Source organism: Pseudophryne corroboree, chromosome 6 (genome assembly GCF_028390025.1).
Source record: "Pseudophryne corroboree isolate aPseCor3 chromosome 6, aPseCor3.hap2, whole genome shotgun sequence".
Classification (NCBI taxonomy): Eukaryota; Metazoa; Chordata; class Amphibia; order Anura; family Myobatrachidae; genus Pseudophryne; species Pseudophryne corroboree.
Window position 1 is genome coordinate 601,827,499 of NC_086449.1, and position 23,889 is coordinate 601,851,387.

Sequence of the window (23,889 nt, forward strand, 5' to 3'; positions counted from 1 at the left end):
AGGGAATGGTATGGTATGCTGGCCTGTAACTGTATGTATTTTGTATTAACTGATTACTGTATAAATTGTAACCATGTAACTATATGTATACTGTACATTGTGATATATTGAATACATATCCTTTTAATAACAAATATATACATCAATGAGCTTTGGAACTCAGATAATGTGTGGGTGTATTCTTTTCTCTTAAGGAATGTAGTGTTTTGAGATGTACAGCGCACTTTTATCGTATATGGTAATAAGATGTGCCTGGCGTCTGCAGTATATATTAGAGCGGGCATTTTAAATATTTGTTAGAAAGCAATTTGGTATTTACAGATGAGGGCTCGTCCGCGATATCACGGTATTAATGATGCACTGTACATTACAAACGCGATGCTGTGGTCGATCAGCTTATGGTGGACGCATCGTGACGCTGAGAAATCATATCCGTGTGTTCTGCTGTGTTATCAGTAAGCCGATGATATGAAAATTCAAGGGACAATGTGTTTCTCATAATATTTAAGATGCTAAAGCATATTTTTATTGTTGCAAAACAAAGTTCAAATAAGTCATATTGTGTTTGATTCAGATTGGATTGTTTATCTGTTAAGTAGATTTAAAAGTACATTTAAAAGTTGCTGCATAGCCTTGATATAGTTTTTTTTTTAAACTCAGGCCTAAAGTAACTTCTGGTGCTTGTATAATTTGTGATTTCTTTGTGACAAAGGAAGCCGCATGGTCTGTCCTCCATTTTGGCCTAACCACATGGCCTGTCCACCATCTTGTGTAAACCTCATGGATGTGGAAAGGGGAGGAGCAGTGGCCATTTTAGAAAGGTCACTTTCTAAATTGCTGATTTTCAGTCTGCTCAGAACAATCAGTTTCCTTTGTCACATTCTTAGCACCATTTATGAGTTACCAATGCATTTATTTAACCCATGCCATAGTCAATTACAAATAGTTTCAATTGGGCCTAGTGAGAGTAAATGGTGAGATAAGTGTTTTCTTTTTTTCCTTCTTGTCTGTGCGTAATTACCTTACATCAAGTGGGGGGTTGGAAACAGATAGAAAGTTGTTTTTTTTTTCTTCCAAGACTTGTAGAATCTGCTTACTAGGTAGGATAGCCATTGAAATGCAAATTAACCTGTGTAACTACTTTTTTTTAGTAGTGAAAAGCAAATATCTTTGATATGCAAATTAGAGGTAAGGAGTCTCATAGGAGGCCAGTGAATGGTACATATATATAATATTATTATAATTATGTGTATATTTATATCAGTGTATGTTCTGCAAGATAGCTATCCAATCTGAATAATATCATTTAAATTATAGATTATTGCAGTCATTATAGATCTGTGTGAAATCGGATACATTTGTTGCTATATAGGTAAATTTGAAATAACAGTATTTAAGGAAGTAAGTGTAAAGACACAAACGCAGGTCTGGCCCAGTCATAAAGGGTTACACAGACCAAGTTGTGTCTAGTGGGCAATAGTAGTTAGTATTGCTCACATTTATAGAGTTGTGTGATTTGTTTTATTTCGTACGCACATTGGTACACGTGGTACGGAACGTGAGGACAGCGTACAAAAACGTGCACATGGCGCAAGGCCGCACACATGGCATAGGGGTACGCACGGTTGCGTAATTATGCAAGCTTGCGTAGGGTTGTGTGCGCATAATAAAACCACACGATAGTTGTTCAATTAAAAGGTGGGATAGCAGCCATGCTACAATAGCACATAACTATCCGTTTCAAAAGCAGATTAGTAGAAAACTTTTGTTTAAACTGTATTGCCTCTGGGGGTAAAGCTGCTGACCAGAACGAGTAGAAATTTTCTGTACAGAAAAACAAAGCGTATTTGAGTGAGTGAAAGCAGGAGTGAGTGGAATGAACCCCGGGAATTCGGGATCCCGTAGTTGGTACACCAAGTGAGTGGAGGCTTAGTGGCTTGAGGCAGCTGACTCACGTTAGTATAGATTGCAATACGCAAATCGTGAGGAGATTTGCAGAGGAGCGTAATAGGGAATTGTGCATTGTGTAGTACTGAAATAAAAAGATTTTTTGTTACGCTCCGGCTGAGGGTCGCAGTTTGTACATCGACTCGTGGTCATATGGCAGATAGGTAACAAGTACCTATACGCTGTGCGATTGGACCGCATGTTTGTGGGTGCGATACATAGCGCAACTTGATACCCCTTTACGAGCTTTTGCGTAAAATCGAGGTATCGTTATCGCTGTATAGAGCATACGCAAGCGTGATTTGTGTACAAGTGCATAAAGGGAGTTTCACTGGTCTCTCTCAGGAAAATCTCCAACGGCAGATATTTTCTGGAAAAGGTAAGTCACTCCTAAAAACTTCCAGTAAATACAGGTCAAATTAGGGACCTAACAATGTGTTCCCTAATGCACACCGAGTGAACGCCTCACCTGTGTGCTGACCTGGGGTAGCCGACCTGTGCCGGTGTTGTGTGGTCCTGCACCCCGGACCCATACCTAGTATTAGGGACCCCAGTGACGGAGAAGCCTTGTCGATCGGTCTGGGGGCTTAACCCTATATCTGCAGATATACGCAACTAAGATCTCCGTATTATCTGACTATTATGTAGTAATATTTTTCACTCGGTGTGCATTAGGGAACACATTTTTTTTCCTACACAGAATTACCCCTCCCTTTTAGCACCTGAGTGACATCACAATCTGATTGAGCAGCTTACCATTTTGTGCAAATTAGGGACCTCACTGGGTACGCGGTGGTCACTATTGGAGTGAGTCGTGGTACTCAGCGGAGAAGGAGTGGATGAAAGCGCACTGAGAACTTTCACCGTCTATTCGTGTCGTGCATTGGGGATTGCGTAAAAGGAAAAAGTCCGCGATGGGATCCAATTGCACAAGCGGTGGACGTATGGTAGCAAGGGATCAGGTTGAAGAGCCACGGACCAAGGGGTCAACGAGGTTTATTATGTGTGGAAAATATGGTCCACACACTGAAGACTTTTTGTCTGAATGGGTACGTATGACTGACAAAGATAGGGTATCATTCCCTAGGGTGGGCAGCTTTGAGCCAGAGGTACTGCAGAACGTAAAGATTAGAATATGTCTGATTAAAATCCAGAAAACAAAGGGTCAGACATACTAATTGTTTAAACCTGTGGCAGCAAGAGGGGTTGGTGAGTTTGATCCTAAGGTATTGCAGGTGGTATGTCTAACCAAAAGTAATATAAGACAAGAATGGAAATATAAGAACTATTTGAACTTGTAGCAACAATATCAAGTAGGAAGAAAAAAGAGAATGCAAGTACACTGCCATATGTAGATGTGGAAGCAGTTACGGCCAGCATACAAACTATAGAAAATAATAAAAATATGAAAAATATGACTGTAACCTATATATGTACTAATGAATGTTGAAGTTTATTTAGGTAGAGAAGGTGACCTAATTGTTTTCATCCATTTCTCATGCACTCAGAGGAGTATCCAACCGGTAAAAGAAGAGCAGTAGCCTGTGGGGGAAGTGGCTGAGACCAGTGGAACTGGTAAGTATGGTATCATTCATGTACATATATAGTAAACCCAAAAATAAAAATAAAAATCAAGAAAGTAACGTCAGAAGTGGAGAAAAACCTGTCCGCACATTAGTATTTGCCAGTAGGAAAGCGGACAGAGACAAGGTAACCCCCGGGTATTTCTTTTAGTTACCATATAAGAAGTATTCATTCCTAGTAATGCCCCTAGTCAAGATGAGCTCGGAAATGTTTGTTGGACCATGTACAGACCCTTAATACGGGATGAGAAGGATTGAATGAATACTTTGCATGACCTAGAAGCTTGTTAAACCTTTTTTTTTTTGTCTTTTGCAGTAATAGAAAACTCTCCATCTGGATAAGATCACTGGTAAACACTAATTCGGCAAATGGGAGGTAGCTGTCTCTGTGCTAATGGACGGGCTCAATAAGGCATTGAGGGTCAGGGTGCAGACTTCTTTGCAAAATTGGAAAGGGGTCACAGTAGCTAATCTTAGAGAGACTGCTATTGAACATCACAAGAATAGTGCTAGAAGCAGGGAACAACAGGTGGAGAGGTTGAGGACGGTAAGTATACTGGCACATACAGGAAAGACCCATCAGTCCAAACCCCAGATCCCTAATGGTCAATAATATGTTACACTTGCAGGAAGGAAGGGCATTTTGCCAGAGATTGTAGGAGTAGTAGAACACATAGTCAATATAGACCCACTAGACAGAAAACACAAGCCACATTATTAAACACATAGACGGGACCACGGGACATATAGTAAGGGATCATAATCCATATAGAAAACACAGATTCGGCTAATGGGAAGAACAAAATAAATGCAACATTACCCTTTGACAAAACTTGCTGGGGTTAAGATGGGGCCTCTAAACTTTTGCTTCTTTTTCCTAGCAGAAATGGCCCCTGATTAACTTAACAGGAGCTTTGTTAGATATGATATACATATAATGTGCTCCCGCTCAGGAAGTACAAAGTATGTTAGACACCCATGAAGACTAATGTTACATATCACTGTTCTAGATGCATGTTCATCACAGGAAGAGGAAATCATATCACAGATACCGGGTTCCCTATGAACTTAGGATGGACAGGATACTGGATTGATGGCTGGGATAGTCCCAATAGCGATACAACAAACACAGATTTTTTTTTAAGGGGAGTAGACCAAGTAGAGAATCACTTCTGTTATGAGCCACGGCAGTGGCTCATTCCTGTTTTGCATTTTGGTTATGTATTTTGTGCTATACTTCTGTTTCTGTTCCCCGTGGGTGTCATGGGGTGTCCGGTGTCCACCCTTAAGGAGAGGGTACTGTTATGAACCACAAGCAGTGGTTCATTCCTGTTCATGTATGTTATAGTTCTCTTGCAGGCCAGGATTTCCTTTGCTCTGGTTTAAAAAAGACTCTTGTTTGCCGCCAGTGGTGAGTCTGTGTAATTGCAGCCTGTTTCCATGTGTTTAGCCTCACCTGTCTGTTAATTGCACCTGTCAGGTGTGCAGCAGGGCAGCTGCACAACATAATTAATTAGGTTCTCTGCAGCTATTGGAGGGCTGCCTGTTATATTCTGTCTCAGTGCATTACACAGACGCCGGTGATAGCTTCTGTCTAGCTGCTTCCTGCCTTGAAGCATTCCTGTCCGTTTGCCAGTATTTGTACCGGTTTCGTGAGTAGCGGCTTTGCCGCGTCCGTCGGCCAAGGCCGCTGTATTCTTTAGTTATACTAGTTACTGGTGTTTTGCAGAGGGTTCTGCATATGCTGTCACTGCCGGTACACAACAGTATTGTGTCGGCGTGTGGACAGCATTTCCTTTGTTGTTGTTTATCCTGGCGGCTGTGCCACATATACGTTTAGTTTTAGGTCTCTTTGTAGCCCCTAGCTCTCAGTTTGGTTTAGTGAGAGGTCCCCTTGTTATCATCCCGTCTCGGTTTACGCCTTGTCTCACATTAAGACCTGGGGGCATCGGAGTTGGGCAGACCTAATCCGCCCTTCAAACGCGGCTGCCGTAGGCCCAAGAAACCACAGTCTCACAGGCGTAAACTGACCACGCAAGTGAAACAACTGAGGTAGGCTGCTAGGGGCTATTACTACACCTTGCCTTTATTTCAGCGTCACGTTCTGGTGCTTTGGACTCAGTACGCAACACCTCTTTCGTTCTGAGCACCAAGAACGTAACACTTCCCCGTAGTGCCCAATCCAGTTGTCAAATTTTTATAAAATCTTCTCCACCTCTACAAACTTATCTGTCACCAACCTCTATTCTGTTTCTCCACAGTTTCCTCTTCATCTTTTGCGTTCACACAGGGTGGTACAATACATGGACCCAATTACAGTTCAAATTCCACATGCCTAGGTCCTTCAGAATTTCTGCCCAAACCCAGTATATCCAAACAGCATGATAACACCAGTATTACTGCAGTGTGCCTTATCATGCACAAATGGTGGAGGAAGGATGAGAATACTGGTGAAGGGAAATTTTGTATAGACACTGATATGCCTGTTGGTGAATGGCAAACCTGACATTTTTCTTTTTAATTTTCTCCTTCTTTCTCTCCTCTAGAGATGTTTTTTTTCTTTTTTTTGAGCATTGCTCATGGTACTCTACATTGCAAACACACAACGACTTCGTACAGTTAACACCCTTTAGGAATTATTGTTATGTATTGGTGTGCACTGATGTTTTCTCAAACTGGGTAGAGGCATTTCCTGCCGCCACGGATGCTGCTGTGTTTACCGCAAAGAAAAAATTGCGCAGAATTTTGTGTGTAGATAATGGTACCCCTCGAAGTAGGAGCAAAGCTTGATATTGTACTATTGTGATCATAGATACTGCCACTAGTATTATGTACCATCGGAACCACTCCCAGATCTTCACTTAACGAATCACCCTCTTCGAAATTTGTTTTGGTTTTGGTATTTGTGTTTTTTTTTGTTTTGGAAGACAACCTCATGTCATGATTGATCCACACAATGATCAGAAATACACCAATGAGGTGACAGTACAGTACCTTATCGAGATGAGCCAGCATTTGAGAACTTGACAAAAGAACTTGAAACTGTTGATTGCTGGTATGCCAAATACTAACTGCCTTGATTGTGAACCAAGAGACTGTGCGATTGTTCTTACGCTCAGGTTGCCTAATAGGTGGGAAGGACCATACCAAGTTTTGTTGACAGCACTATCCCAGTGAAAGTAGCCGAGAGAGAGACTTGGGTCCACGATTCCCATTGCAGGAAAGTCGGTAGTCCGGAAGGAACTCGTAAATGGAGTGAGATCGCAAAAGTATCACCAGAGACTCTGTTCCGTGAAGACTGAGAGGCGGCACTGTTGAACACTACCTGAGCGTACTAAAGGATTGCAGAAAGACCAGTCATTGTAATTGATTTGTTATGAACAAGAGTTGTTTTGTTCTATTTCTCTTTTCTCTCTTTCCCGCTGACAAACATTTTTTTTCAGGACATTCTATTATTGCGAGGTTTTTTTAATGAGGAGTTGAGTGTAGGACTGGAACTGGTTCTGGAGGAAGGAGTGATTTCCTTATAGGATCCCAGGATTAGCCGATCAGTTTGTTAAAGCCAGAGAAAAATCAAAAGTCTAGTAGTTATGAAGTTCAGAGGTAATCAGGAACAGTCAGACAATGGCTATTCACACATTGCAGATAAAGAGCTCATTAATATATGTGGAAGAAAGGTTTATGAGTGGCTCTCCCCGAACTCCGAAGGTTTATGTTATTTAGGAAGGACACTACTTAATAACCCTTGTTCAATTATTAAACAGACCTAGCATACATTCCAGAAATGGAAACAATGTTCAGAAAAGGATAGGAATATGTAGATCATGAAAACTTTATATGTCACTTTCACGATTTGTTTGTCTTCATCTACCCAGCAGAACCTCAATCGAATCCAAACATCAGTGTACAAAGACGTAGGTACATGTATGTGTGAAATGTTCGTCCAAATCAGACATTATAGGCCAAAGCACTATCCCAGCATACTCTATAGGTTGAATGTTGTCCCACACCCAACCAGTGGTCCCGTGACCGCCGAGTGCATATAGAGGATGTCTCGTCCTCCTCCCTGTCTTCCCCAAATATGGTCAAACATCTGATTTGCGAAATGAATACATACTTGTGTCTAGGTCACCGATTATTGTCTGAAATATTTTTTTTCTTATGTTAATAATTGATGGCAGTTATTGTTTACTGCCAAAGGGTGGACTATCGAAGTCAAAAATATTACATAGGGAGAACATACAGACTACACACATTATGAGTCGCTATGCTTGCAAATACGCGCAGCGAGCACAGCAATATATGGTAACACACGCATTTACACGGACATGCCACAGAGATAGATTCGACACATATTTCATACAGCACATAAATTATAATAATATCAAGCGCCAGACATCATAATGATTTAAAATTATATAATGGAGTAATGTCATGTATGCGTATTATTGGAGCGGAGCCAGATGGACATGTCATATTTGGTATTAAAGCAACCAGATTAATGTGTAGATGCATTTGATACTTGTTATTAAGTTGTAGGACATTGCAACAAGTAGTTATGATTAAATGTATGAAAGCTAAAATCACTCTTATTAGGATAATGGACATTCCAAACAGGTGATGGACAGGAAACTCATGCCAGCCCTTTTGATGTCTTCAAGGCTGAACCTGGTTAGCATATGAACAGACCAGTGACTCATCATGAATGAGAAAGTTCCCTCCCTTAGACTAGATGTGTGCACTCCCCCAAACTAGATAACACATTGCTGATCAGACACACACAGGAGTTAGTTGCTGTTTTGTCCCAGACGATGGTGGAGATGTTGCCAGACCAGTTCCTGCATTTATTTGCTGAGAGAGATATATATATTAAGAGGAGGATGCATTGAGGGAATGGTATGGTATGCTGGCCTGTAACTGTATGTATTTTGTATTAACTGATTACTGTATAAATTGTAACCCTGTAACTATATGTATACTGTACATTGTGATATACTGAATACATATCCTTTTAATAACAAATATATATGTCAATGAGCTTTGGAACTCAGATAATGTGTGGGTGTATTCTTTTCTCTTAAGGGATGTAGTGTTTTGAGATGTACAGCGCACTTTTATCGTATATGGTAATAAGATGTGCCTGGCGTCTGCAGTATATATTAGAGTGGGCATTTTAAATATTTGTTAGAAAGCAATTTGGTATTTACAGTTTTGAAAACCAACCTCATGTGTTTTGGTTTGGTTTTGGATATTGATAAAAACAGCTAAAATCATGTAATTTGGGCATGTTAAGTTCAAGCAGTATTTGTAACCTCAATAACAATATAGGCCTCTGGCCTATATTGGTGAACAATATTGTGAGCTGTGATGTTGTTAAAATTGACTGTAAATGACTGGAAATTAATCAGAATCAGCTTTGTTGGCCAGGGGTACTCACGTACACTAGGAATATTTTGAGGCACTATACCGCAAAAAATTCCTAGTGTATATGAGTACACCTGGCCAATAAAGCTGATTCTGATTATGGTCAATTTCCAGTCATTTCCAGTCAATTTTAACCACATCACAGCTCACAATATTGTTCACCAATGTAGGCCAAAGACAGGCTGCCTGGCTAAATGAAGCAACAGAGCAGCGCACATACAAACAGCAGTATAAAAGACTATGGCACATTTATGAAACATTGCTACATATCAATGGCAGGCAGTATGTCAGTTTAATAAACTATACAACCCCCATAGAAACCTAGAATGTTTTTATTAATCAATAACTAGATAAGAGGCCAGTACAGGTAAATGGAGGAGTATGTATGTAGTGGAACGCAGGTAAAGAAAGAAAGGATTGAATAATTAGATAATTTAATTTGTTTGATAAAAAATGATGATGGAGGCAAGGGGGTGGTATGGCCAGCAAGTCAGCCCTCCAATTTGTTATTTAACCCTTATCAAAAATTCTTGGCTATTAACATTGCTCTTCAACCCTTGTCAGGAATCCTAGGCTATTAACATTGTTCTTCAACCCTTGTCAGGAATCATTGTCTATTAACTTTGCTCTTCAACCCATGTTGGGAATCCTTGGCTATTAACATTGCTCTTCATCCCTTGTCAGGAATCATTGGCTGCTAACATTGCTCTACAACCCTTTGTCGGGAATCACTGGGTATTAAAATTGCTCTTCAACTCCTGTTGGGAATCCTTGGCTATTAATATTGCTCTTCAACCCTCGCCAGAATCCTTGCCTATTGTATTAACATTTTATTTTATTTTCTGATTAAGAATGTGTTGCAAATTAGTAATATATTAGGGCAATAATCAATAAAAATGTTTGTCTATGCAAAAAAAACATTCCCAATGCCCTGCAAAAGAACAGCCCATTATGAAAATGAATAGTGGTGCAAGATAGAATTGTCCTTGGGCCCTGGCACCCAACTTGTGTTTATGTTAAAAAGGACATGCACAGTTTAACAAACCAAACACTTCAGTGACATGGACTGCCACTTTTGTGGCTTAAGTGCTTGGTTTGTTTGGGCCCCCACAAAGCAATTTTTTGGGAAGGACTATCCTCAATTATTAATGAGGAAGTTGATGATGAGGGTGTTGGCTTCAGAGACTGCATGTTCTGGTCCAAGCTGCTGGTAGTTGATACTGGATACTTATTATTTTACAAATCATTATCATTTGTAAAATACATTTTATGAACTCACTGCAAATGACTTAACAGGTACCTCAACTAACTTTGGCCTCACAAATGGTATAGATGCCTTCACAAATGTTGTCAGGAAATGGGTAAAAATAATTCCATACTCTAGAGGTTACTTTCTTGGTCTTATGCCCAGGCATGACAATGGCTTTCTTTTTAGCATGAACAAGAACTGCTGCCACTGGTGGCTGATCAAACATACTCATTAGCATCAGATATTACAAATATATCCCCCTCATCTTGATGCACTTCTTCCACATTAGCATTCTCAATTACTAATATGTCACCATCTATACTTGTGCTGCTCATCCGCATATTTGTACAGGGTGCAGAAATGGTGGTCAGATTTACACATTAGTAATGTAAACACTCCTAGACTCTCCTCAGGGATTTGTGAACACACAGTTTGTTCTTCAGCCATAAGCTGGTATCCTATTAGCGGTGGTAATTTACCTCTGCTTATAGGTTCACCGTGGGCTATCCAATTAGCCCTGTAAACTAGCATTTATTGGGGATTATGCTTCAGGTAGCTCAGGCACATGAAGCATAATCTGCGATAAGCAGCCACCGGAGCCACAATAACATAAAGGATCAGGAGCTAATCTCGGATCCCATATGTTATTGCGCGATCGCATGTCCTTTTTCATCTGATAAAAACTACTTATATTTGGAAAGCGCAATAATGAACATTGTTTTTATCAGATGAAAAAGGCTTGCACCTAATAGGATATCCCCCTTAGTGTTCTTCTTTTTTGGGGGCACTGATATGTTTTCTTTAAAGGTGACACCTCTACCTCTTTTCTTTAACACTGTCAAATATTTAGATTTCTGTTGCCCTTTCCTAAACTTTCTGTCCCCTGGAGCACCTTTAGTAGATGTTGAAGTGCTATCAGGATGACTGGCAGCAACCACAACACTAGTACTGGGTTGCTGCTCCTGCTCTTTTATTGACTGATCCATATGTTAGTTTATAGTTTTCTTTTTTTACACTGCTGCAACTCTCTGCACTTATAGTACTGGTTGCACACTGGAGCCTACTGAACGTTATTATTTTACAACACAATACCTGAACAACACACATTTTTTTTTCACACTGCTGCGACTCTCTATGCTTATAGTAATGGTGGCACACATACAACTAATGAACATTATTTTTGACAGTTTTCTTTTCTTTTATTTCAATTGGCTGCTGGCCCATGAGCTTTGATTGGCTCACAAGCCGGCACCACATTCAAATGGCTGCCAGAGACAGGACACAGCGAGGAGCAGGAGAGATATGCGCTGCGCTCTCCTACCCTAAGAGATAGATGTCAGCCCAGCAGCAGCCATGGGGTGAGCACTACTGGGGGCAGTATATGTAACTGCCACTACTGAGGGCATTGTATAACTGGCACTACTGGGGACATTGTGTATCTAGCACTACTGGGGGCATTGTGTAACTGGTACTACTGGGGGCATTGTGTATCTGGCACTACTAGTGGCATTGTGTAACTGGAACTACTGGGGGCACTGTGTATCTGGCACTACTGGGGGCACTGTGTAACTGGGACTACTAGAGGCATTATGTGTAACTGCCACTATGGGGGGCAATTGATAATTTTCCTAACCTGACAGAGTGCGGCAGCCCACAGACTTGCATTAATGACACTATCTAGGGTGACACAGTATCTCACTGCCCTTAATCAGAGTCACAGTAGCTCTTAATTATTAAGTCACAGTAGCCCTTATCTGGCATTCTGTGTGAAATGGGATTTGGAAATACTCAGAAACTGGAAGTACATAATCCATTGGGTTTGCATATAAATCCGAATCAGGCCCTATGTGTATATGTGTGTGACTATTATTAAGTATGGGACTGTATGTATGTGTGTGTGTGTGTGTGTGTGTGTGTGTGTGTGTGTGTGTGTGTGTGTGTGTGTGTATATAGTATGTGTGTGATTATGCATGTGTGTGTATATGTATGTGATTAAGATTAATGTGTGTGTGTGTGTGTGTGTGTGTGTGTGTGTGTGTGTGTGTGTGTATATCTGTATGACTGTATGTATTTGTGAAATTTCCCCAACTGCACAATTTTGTCAGGACAGTCCCTCTTTTCAGCAATTGTTCCACAGGCCCACCCATGTGTTTCAATGGCCCACTCAGTGTCCTACCGGAGCTAGTCCAGCAGAGCAGTTTGGGGAACGCTGTATGCGCCCACAGCATAGCAAAAAACATGGTGTGTTTGATCCAACGTCACACAATGGACACACCATCTCACATGTCTGTGGTTGCACAGAATGTCTGTCAGTAAGCCTCTGGAGCATTTACAACTGCGTACAAAGATGCAGTCGCAGGCTGAGACACGCCCCCAATGGGTCACAATCCAGCTGTGTTTGACTCGCCATTCCCCACAATTACCTCCCACAAATGCTCAATGACTATTACTCTGCATCCAAACCTTCACTGTGACCACTATCTATTATCAGACTTTGTGCATGCACAATGTGACTCTGATGAATATGTAGTACAAAACAACACTCAAATCCGCAAACATCGGCATTGCATTCACTTTGCATCCATCTCTGGATCAGTCTATCACTGAATCAGCCATAGGGAACTGGTAGGTTGGATATCAGCTAAGACCACAACAAAGCTAACTCCACTGTCTGAATGGGTGCAAGTTAACCATTTAGGGTTTGATTTTGGTGTAAGAGATACTTTAGGACTCTTTTCTCTGTCTAGGGTGACTCTTCATTAAACCAAAATGTGTTTAAGTTGATGCCTAATAAAACTGATTTTTTAATCATTCTTTATCTTTTCTGACAGACATAGTTTATTCATAGACTGTATAATACTATGATGGTTGGGGTCAACAATACAATACTAGAGAACAAGAAAAAAAAATTCTAAAAAATATTTAAAAATGAGTGAAACCATTGTGAGGGTGAACAATCATTTTTAAGATTAAGAAGAAAGCTATAAAATTTAGATTGCTTTTGAGGAGCAGTTTCGTTTAATGATGGAATATAATACGGTACAAAAGACTCAATTGAGAGCGACCATCCTAGTGGATCTAATCTAGTCTCTCCTTCACTCCTCTTGAATTGGGTTCTTTAAAAATGAAAAGAAATTAAGTACAAAAGATAAATCATTTAGAAGAAAATATGAATATGAGTTTGCTTTAATCTGCATGTGTCACAATAGGTTACAACAACCATATTTTAAACAAGCAATATATAACTGGAATTTGCTATTACTGTATATTTTAACTACCTTAATGTTACTACCCCAATATAGTACCAATCCTATTGTACACTTTTTGCTGTATCCTTATATTTCTGGAGGGGGGGTTCCAAATGTTTGATTTTAGAGCGATTGTCTCCAGCCCATGAAGAATGCATAATTAGCATGTAACAAGCTATAGTCCGCCTCAAACACAGTGGGTGGGATGTACTAAACGGAAAATGCGGTAAACCCCTTGTTCCCAGGTCAGCGCCGCGGCGGGGTTCGCCAGCTTTTGCTGGTGATACCCCATAGAAGCCAATGGACTTCTTTCCGCAGCGCTAAGTAAGGGATCCGATGGGATCTCTCCCAGCATGTCACCCCGCACATGCGCAGACTGACTCCCGGGGCCGAATCCCAGAAGTCAGGCTGCCGCTGCGCATCGTGGAGGACAGCTCCAATGATCTCAGTAAGCCACTTATCTGGTCCTCTCTCTGGTACAGTGATTGAGCACTCAGATCCACATACACTCACAGCAGATTTGGACGTCAATTCTCTTGTTTGCAAAGGGTGCGAGTTGCCATTTCCACGATGTTTCAAGGCTGGCAGGGGCACCCAAACTTTCAAATCTTGTGGGCTGATTTCTGCCTGAATCTGAACAAAATTGATTAGAGCCCTATGGGACAGCGAGCACTTTTGTGCAAGTTAAGGCTGTCATAAAGTGCGGCTGCTGCCACAATGATTTGCAGGCGCAAGCTCATCGCATATAATTGGATTGACCCATAGGTAGGAAAATCTGCTGCCACTGGGTATGTGCAGCTGCTCCATTCGGCCCTTTATATATAGAAAAGGCAAATACTACTGACAAAAATCTCCTGAACCATAAGGACAAAGAACTTGACATCTGGACAGTAGCTTGCTTTTGTGACGTAGGCACCCACTAGGAAGGGATTTTTCAAAATTCCACCCACAAAATGGCTTGCGATCGCGTCATTCACATGAAGCCACCCCCTATTAAACAGGCCATGCCCCTTTTTCAGCGACCGTGCATGGAGTCCCGAATTCAAGCCTCCGGATGTTGGGAGGTATGCTACATCCCTGAATATGCTGCGCTACATCATTACACTACATCCCCCTATACGCTACATTACATCACACTATACACTGCACTATGGGCCTAATTCAGTAAGGATTGTATTTGCAAAGCTGCCAGTAGCAGCCTTGCAAATGCAATCCGTAGCAATGCAAATGGAGGAGGAGGTGCATAACACCTTCTTCCTGCATTTGCAGTCTGTACACTGGATGAACATTGCGACCATGCCCCCGGAGACTGTCTGTCTTCACTGCCGACTTCCACACTGTTACAGGAGGTGATTGATGCATGTAATGTCCCAGTGCAGCACTCAGCTCCTGTCACTGAGAAGAAGCCGGCATTTTGGTGTCACCCCTCAGCAGGAAGGGTTACCATAGGTGCAGGCAGTGCAGCTGCTATGGGGCCCAGAGCTGAGAAGGGACCACCTTCCCTGTCAATGTTACATGTGTTATATACGTTTTTCACCATTGGGTGGTACATAGGGGTCCTTTCAAACTTTTTCCTTGGGGCCTGCTATATATCTAGGTGTACTAACATATGCGATCAACATCACAATGTGGTGACGGAGGTCCCCCGCGATACCTGTGAAGTGGTCTGCGGGGGGTCTCCGTCACCTCCCTGGGCTCTCCTTCTCAGTTGTCGGGAACAAGGCAACAGGCTGTCCCCGGCGCCTCCTCCTCCCCCTGCAGCCTGAAGGACCTCCAGCTGCGTTGCTAGGGGGGTGGAGGAGTTTACCATCCGGGTCCAGGCTGCCTGGCGGAAGGTATGCCTGTGGCGAGGGGGGTCGGCATCTGCGGCAGGGGGCAGCGGAGGCGGCGGGTTGCAGCGGCTGGCGATAAGAAGCCCATAGGCTTCTATAGGGTTTTACCGCATTTTTCCCTTAATACATCCCGCCCTATGTGGCATAATGTGTACTGGCAGCTCTGAAATTTGACATAGGGTGAACTTAATCACTACTATGATTCATAAAATAAACTAGAGCCAGGGCCGGTCCTAAACCTTGTGGTGCCCAGGGTGAATGTTTCCGCTGGCGCCCACACACACACACACACACACACACATACACGCACAGGTAAAACAGGGCGAGTGCACGTCTACGGCGCGCAGCATAAAATAGGGGCGTGGCTTCATGGGGAAGGGCATGTTCACAGTTATACCCACTGTAGCTGTGCCCTCAGTAGTAGTGCCCCCAGCAGCTGTGCCCCCTGTAGCTGTGCCCCCAGTAGCTGTGCCCTTCCATAGGGGAGAAGTATCGTGTTGGGTATGGGTGACCAGCAGTTGGGATGCCGCCGGTCACCATGCTGGTGCAGGGATCCCGGAGTTTAGGTCGCCTGCGGGGTGGGGGCGAGCGCAAGGACATCCCTTGCGGGTTCGTTGGCTTGCTTCGCTCGCCACAGGTTCTACACCCACTCTATGGGTGTCTGGACACCTACGAGTGGGAATAGTCCCTGTCAGTTGGCATACCGACTGTCAGGATTTCACCCGTGCAGGATTCCAGCGTCGGTATCAATGCTTCTACAAAATGACAAGTGTAGAAGTTGCTCATAGCAACCAGATTCCCGCTATCATTTATCTAGTGGATTCTATAAATTGATAGCTAGAATCTGATTGGTTGTTACCGGACAATTCTCCAACTGTCCTCCTTAGAATGTGATATAGCTTTATAATCTGTTCTGAATGAATGATCCCTAGGTTCCATACCAATTACACATCTTAAGCTACTGATTAAATAAATAACAGTATGCTTGTGGTGTTCATATATAAGACCAGCACTTTGCCATATAGGTTCATTTCCATGTAATGATTATTCCTCAATTCTAGGTGCTTGCCCTGTGTGTTATTGCACAAGGTGAATTCCGATGTAGGGCGTGTATTTACTCACAGTCTGTGCACATGCCTTGATCTGATTTTGTCTGCTTCTTCCCCTTATCGCTTGACTTTGAAACCAAATGTTGAGGAAACAAAAGTCTGTGACCTTGATGATGGCAGTAAAATCTGTATCCAACATGGGAAAATCTGCACTTCCAAACTTTAACACAAAATATGTTTTATGGGAGGATGCTGGGATAAAAGTAGAGATAAGGTTGCTGTTATGGCTAAGTGTAAATTTTTGTGACAGAGAACACTAACCGGGGTGTATAGTACAAGTGTGCTATGCAGCATAACGTGTATGGTACAAGTGTCTGCAGTCCATGCTGCTGCAAATCATGGTTTACCTCTAAAGGTTGCGAGTACACCCAAATTCAACACATCTATCCATTAAAGAAATTTGGAATAGAGTAGAGATGTGCGGCTGGCACTTTTCGTGTTTTGGTTTTGGTTCTAATTCCACTTTCGTGTTTTGGTTTTGGCATGGTTTTGCCAAAACCACCCTTTCGAGTTTTGGTTTTGGATCTGGATGATTTTGGAAAAAACCCCATAAAAATGACAGAATTTGGGGGGTAATTTTGATCCTACGGTATTATTAACCTCAATAACATTCATTTCCACTAATTTCCAGTCTATTCTGAACACCTCACACCTCACAATATTTTCTTAGGCCAAAAGGTTGCACCGAGGTGGCTGTATGACTAAGCTAAACGACACAAGTGTGCGGCACAAACACCTGGTCCATCTAGGAGTGGCACTGCAGTGTCAGACAGGAGGGCAGATATAAAAAAAAGGCCCCAAACAACACATGATGCAAAGAAGAAAAAGAGGTGCACCGAGGCTGCTGTATGACTAAACCAAGTGACATAAGTGTGCGACACAATCACCTGGCCCATCTAGGAGTGGCACTGCAGCATCAGACAGGATGGCACTTTTCAAAAACTAGGCCCCAAACAGCACCTCATGCAAAGATGTAGAAGAGTTGCAATGAGGTAGCTGTATGACTAAGCCAAGCGATACAAACAATTCCCACTTGAATTATACGTCCAAATCACTGTAATTATACGTCCAAATCACTGAAATTAAATGGCAAAATCACTGGAATTATACGTCCAAATCACTGGAATTATACTGCAAAATCACTTAGAATTATACTGCAAAATCACTTAGAATTATACTGCAAAGTCACTGGAATTATACGTCCAAATCACTGGACTTATACGTCCAAATCACTGGAATTATACTGCAAAATCACTGGAATTATACATCCAAATCACTGGAATTAAATGGCAAAATCACTGGAATTATACGTCAAAATCACTGGAATTATACTGCAAAATCACTGGAATTATACTGCAAAATCACTGCAATTATACGTCCAAATCACTGGAATTAAATGGCAAAATGGAGGTTGAGCGCTTCTATTGTCATGTGAAGCTGAATCACTAGTTATGAACATAGGCCAGGGCCTTAGCTGTTCCTTGCCACTCCGTGTCGCAAATGGCATATTGGAAAGTTTACGTTTCTCCTCAGACCATTTCAATTTCTTTTTTTGCGTCTTTTTACTGAACTTTGGCTTTTTGGATTTTACATGCCCTCTACTATCACATTGGGCATCGGCCTTGGCAGACGACGTTGATGGCATTTCACTGTCTATGTCATGGCTAGTGGCAGCAGCTTCAGCAGTAGGAGAAAGTGGTTCTTGATCTTTCCCTATTTTATCCTCCAAATTTTTGTTCTCCAATATTTTTCTGGAGTTACATAACACAATATGCGGCACAGGAGCACTGGACATATGACAGCAGAGAATAAAACTGTGACTGCCTGGTCACTGGAATGACTGATGGCTGATGCACAGGACACTACCACTGGTCTGATGCAGGACAACACAACAACACTGTAAGGGACTTGTTGTTATCATTATTATACGGCAGCACTGAATATATGGCAGCAGAGTATACCACTGTGACTGCCTGGTCACTGCAATGACTGATGGCTGATGCACAGGACACTACCACTGGTCTGATGCAGGACAACACAACAACACTGTAAGGGACTTGTTGTTATCATTATTATACGGCAGCACTGAATATATGGCAGCAGAGTATACCACTGTGACTGCCTGGTCACTGGAATGACTGATGGCTGATGCACAGGACACTACCACTGGACTGATGCAGGACAACACAGCAACACTGTAAGGGACTTGTTGTTATTATTATTATACGGCAGCAGTGGACATATGGCAGCAGAGTATACCACTGTGACTGCCTGGTCACTGGAATGACTGATGGCTGATGCACAGGACACTACCACTGCACTGATGCAGGACAACACAGCAACACTGTAAGGGACTTGTTGTTATTATTTTTATTATACGGCAGCACTGGACATATGGCAGCAGAGTATACCACTGTGACTGCCTGGTCACTGGAATGACTGATGGCTGATGCACAGGACACTACCACTGGACTGATGCAGGACAACACAGCAACACTGTAAGGGACTTGTTATCATTATTATACGGCAGCACTGAATATATGGCAGCAGAGTATACCACTGTGACTGCCTGGTCACTGGAATGACTGATGGCTGATGCACAGGACACTACCACTGGTCTGATGCAGGACAACACAGCAACACTGTAAAGGACTTGTTGTTATTATTATTATTATTATTATTATACGGCAGCACTGGACATATGGCAGCAGAGTATACCACTGTGACTGTCTGGTCACTGGAATGACTGATGGCTGATGCACAGGACACTACCACTGGTCTGATGCAGGACAACACAGCAACACTGTAAGGGACTTGTTATTGTAATACGGCAGCACTGGACATATGGCAGCAGAGTATACCACTGTGACTGTCTGGTCACTGGAATGACTGATGGCTGATGCACAGGACACTACTACTGGTCTGATGCAGCACAATACACCACCAGCATAGAGGTTACAACATCATTGTCTCACATACTAGATTGGAGGAGTAGATGGGATCAGATAAAGCCTTTCTGGTTATGAACCACGCCATAGCCATAGCCAGATTAAGGGGGAGTGGGGGACATAGGACATACTGTATCCAGGCCAAAGCATACTACCATCACTAGCTCTCCTTCTTGTGCACCAGCAGAACCAGGCTGCCAGAATGTGAGCAGGGTAGTATGCATTGCAGGCTATGCATGCAATCAGGTTTCATGTGATAGCGATGGAGCTTTCTGACCAGAGGAGAGATAGAAGGGGGGAGAGAGCTGTAAGTGACCCAGGGTTCCCAGCTTCTCCTCCTCTCTGCCTGGGAGTCAGGATCCTGAGTAACCTGTTATCTAATGAGAGCATTTGGGTCTAGAGATAGAGACACACACAGAGAGACATCCTGAGTCCTGTCCCAGTGTGTAAGTAGTACAGAAACTACTGCTATTTTTTCAAGATAAATTATAGATTTTATATTTCTATGTGTATTTTAAGGTTGTTTAAGTTGTATTTGTTCCACTACAGGCAAACTTTATAAAATTGTTGTTTCTCAATAAGGTGGAGCTATAAACAGTACTCAGGCATTATTAAACTATTAGTTTAAATCTAATATACACCATTGGTTTGAATTTACTATACAGTTCACAATCCATACCTCCCAACATGACTCATTCTAGGAGGGACAAAATGCTCTCTACCTGGACTTTCCTCTTATTTTATGATCGCAATCACCTGTGCTGAAATATGAGCGGATGTGCTATCAACATCTGCTACACCAAGTGCCACAGTACCAGTAGGCTTCACATAAGTGCACAATTGCATAAACTAAGCATGTTTTTATATGAAAAGAATCACACTTATCTGTCTATAGAAAACCAGTATAAGGGATAATATATCTCTTCTACCCACCTTGTAAAAGACAAGTATAGTAGGCGTTGGTGATAAGTAATAATATAAATGCACAACTGCTGGACAAGTACTTTTACATTCCGCTCAACATACTTGATCCACCCTGACCATTGCTCCATTCAACTACACCTTTAAATAGTGAGGCATCACCTTTAAGTCAATAATCATTACCTCTTTGCCACCAAGTAATGCAGGGCTGTTTGTGAGTGTGGTTTATACAAGGCACAGAACACAGAGGTGGCTGGTAACAGTGTTATAAATATAGATATATAATATGTGCATATTGTTGATGTTAAAATTCACATATTATAAACTTTTTTTTATCTGTTATATATTTTACTACACATCTCCTGAGCAGCACCTCCTAGTATGTATATGGAGGAATTTAATTTGCAAAAACTAATCACCAAAATATCACTCCCAGTGTTCCTCTATTATCCAGAATGCATTTGTGCTTATTATATATTATGGTCAAAGGGATATAGGACCTAATTCAGACATGGATGCAAATATGAGGGGGGGTGCTATCAACATCTGCTACGCCAAGTGCCACAGAACCAGTAGGCTTCACATAAATGCACAATGGCATAAACTAAGCATGTTTTTATAAAAAAAAAAAATCTGAAGATCCACTTCTTCACCAAACCCAGCCTAATCTCATCCTAACCCTCTGGTCCACGCTCTCTGTCTACTATATGCTAATATCTTCATGGGCCAGTGGAAATTGGATTGCATCTGGCATAATAACCCACATGGAGCGAACCTGGTGTCCTGGAAACGGTACATAGATGATGTACTTTTTATATGGCGGGGTGATAAGGAAACTCTGGACCGGTTCTGTGTCTATCTCAATAACAACAAATTGAATTTGGAATTGTCTTTTACTGTTAGTGAACATAAAGTAGATTTTTTAGATATTTCCTTGTATGTGGAGGAGGGAACATTTTGTACGAAAACTTACACAAAAGAAACTGATTCCCAATCGTATATTGATATAAATAGTTGCCATCATTTTAATTGGCTGAATGCCATTCCGCAAGGGCAATTCAAACGTCTAAAGCGAAACTGCTCAGATGACAAGGTGTATCAACAGCAGGCCAATCAATTAAATAGCAGGTTTATCAATACTGGTTACCATGAGGCAAGTATTGAAAAAACACTTCAGGAAATTGAGAAAGTAGAGAGACAAGATCTCCTAGTGGATAGACGACCCCAACAAAGCAATAGAGATAAATTCAAATGGGCCTTTATAACAGGGTATCATTCACAATATAAAGTATTGGAAAAGTCTTTTAAAAAAAATTGGGGGATTCTGAAGAAAGATCCTATTTTAGGTAGTGCCCTACCGGATAAACCTGTTTTTATTTATACAAAGGCTCAGAATCTTAGAAACACTTTGGTCAGGAGTTATCTTCCTCCAAAAAAAGTGAAGGGAGAATCCTCACTAAGGGCTTCCACCGATGTGGTTCCTGTATGGGATGCAGGGAAGTTAAGAGTGATGGAACAAAGAAAATTGATGTGATATGTATTAATGGGAGACATTTTACAATTAAGGATTTCATTACATGCAATGTGAAGAATGTCGTTTATTTTATCGAATGTACTTGTAATTTATTCTATATAGGCAGAACCACCAGACCTTTAAAAATCCGGATAAGTGAACACTGTCGAAATATAAAAAAGGGTTTGGACACTCATGCGCTCTCAAACCATTTTAAAAAACGACATGACTGTTCCACTAACGCCATTAAACGTTTTGCGGGTTTTAAGATAGCAAGATGTAGTGCCCGCCAAAGGGATATTACCACTGCACTGGCCAAAAGTGAAATGCAGTGCATTTATGATTTTAACACACTGCACCTAAATGGCCTAAATATGATTTTGAGCTAAAGTGGTTTTTATGATAATATTTTATAGTCTCTTTGTGCTTTTTAAATTAGTTTTATGTGATGATATCTTTTGTCTTTTCTCTTTTTAGGTTTTTTCATATTTTATATTTACTAGGTTCAGAATCTGCTAATGGAGTTTTACGGTATATCTACCTATCATATATTTAAGAACTTCATCCCTTGTTACTGGGACTTATGGTGATTATTAAAAGTACCAACAGATAGCCACTGTGATGTCCGCAATACTATGGCAATCCCAGTAAAGACATATGAAATAGGTAGCGTCTAGATTCTCTTCGTGCAGAGGACCTTTCCCATAATCCCCTGGGTCCATGTCACAATCTATTTGGAATAGAAAAGTGTGGCGAGCGAAGCGGAGCGGAGCGAGACACCGAGCCCGATGCGTGGCGAGCGAAGCGAGCCCGCGAGGGTCCAATGCTGCATAGAGGAAAAAAAATACCCCAAACGAACGGAGAACGAAGAAAACATTTAGGAGCTGTAAGGGCGGAAGTTGTCTCCTGCCCACTCGTTTTGTCACGTCCAGGTCCTTTGCACGAAGGCAACATAGACACAACCATATGAAATACACCGGACTCAGACTATCGTACAGCCAGCTATCCCCGTTACCATGGAGACCGGGGGAGGAGCGGATAAGGACTAGACGCATTGAGGGTGACGCACGGTCGTCATGATGACCGCTATGTAACAAGTCTCCCCATTGAGCTAGTGAAGGAAAGTCAGGACTGCGGAAGTGACGTGACGTGGTATAGCTCAGTTACCATAGCTACGGGGGGAGGAGTGTCTATATGGATAAGTATTATCCCCACGGGCCTTAAGGACCCCGGGGGGTGGGGGGGGGACTCCATTTACAGTTGCACCTGGCGGAAGTGATGTCAGGCTGGAGTTCCTGTTATGTTATGGTCGTCATGACTACTGGGGGAACGTTACCATTTTAATGAATTACAACTGTGTGTGGATTATTTTGATTGGATGGAAGGGGTTTTTAAACCCCACTGTGGATTTTTAACTTATTGCCTTGGAATAGGGTCGAAACGCGTTGGATATTTCCGGGCTATTTCTGGATCTCCATTGTTCCTGTGGACTGTTGGAGCTGACCTCTGCCGGAGTGAGATGTTCCCAGATTATTTACCCGGGAGGAAAACTGGTGCCATTTGAAATCTTTGTTTGAACTGACTTAGGCCGGTTCACACTACCTCTGGTAATTGTTCTGTGCTTCAGTATCCACAGATCGATTGGAGTACAATTTTATATTGTTTTTATATATTCGTATTGTGTGCAAATTAAATGTTATGTTTCTGCACATTATTTGTTTTATTCTTTCCCTCATGTGCTGACCGCTGCATATTGGTATGACACCATCTGAGGAGTATATAACAATAAAGGAACGTATTGTATAATCAGTTTGTTATATCATGTTATTGTGGTGATATGAGCTGAGTGGGACTTCTATACACCATATTTCTTTATTCTCTGGAGTCTCTGTCTACCCCATCTGTGTCACTCCTGTCTGCACCTCCTCTTTAGAATGTAAGCTCTCTCGAGCAGGGCCTTCAACCCTCATGGGTTTATCCTTCTCGTAAACCATCTACTACAGCACCAAATCCCGCGTTTTATTGCCACCTTGATATTTATGTCAGTGTCGTCTGCTGCTGTAGCTATGTTTATTTAGCCTGTAGTTGTCCTATATTGACTTCCACTGTTAGTCA

General features: G+C 41.9%; 1 protein-coding gene and 1 long non-coding RNA gene across 3 annotated transcripts in view; one reads left to right on the top strand and one right to left on the bottom strand.

The window, feature by feature from the left end:
- Nucleotides 1-23,545, top strand: part of LOC134933077 (uncharacterized) — a 108,697-nt gene extending 85,152 nt beyond the window's left edge. Inside the window, exons 3-4 of one of the 2 annotated variants that reach the window (XR_010179598.1) lie at nucleotides 22,252-22,305; nucleotides 23,208-23,545. This is a non-coding gene — a long non-coding RNA (uncharacterized LOC134933077). Of the gene's footprint in view, nucleotides 1-22,251 lie in introns of both variants that reach the window. The other variant, XR_010179597.1, reaches the window with a different exon arrangement.
- Nucleotides 1-23,889, bottom strand: part of LOC134933075 (uncharacterized) — a 181,961-nt gene that overhangs the window by 104,702 nt on the left and 53,370 nt on the right. The window lies entirely within an intron of this gene.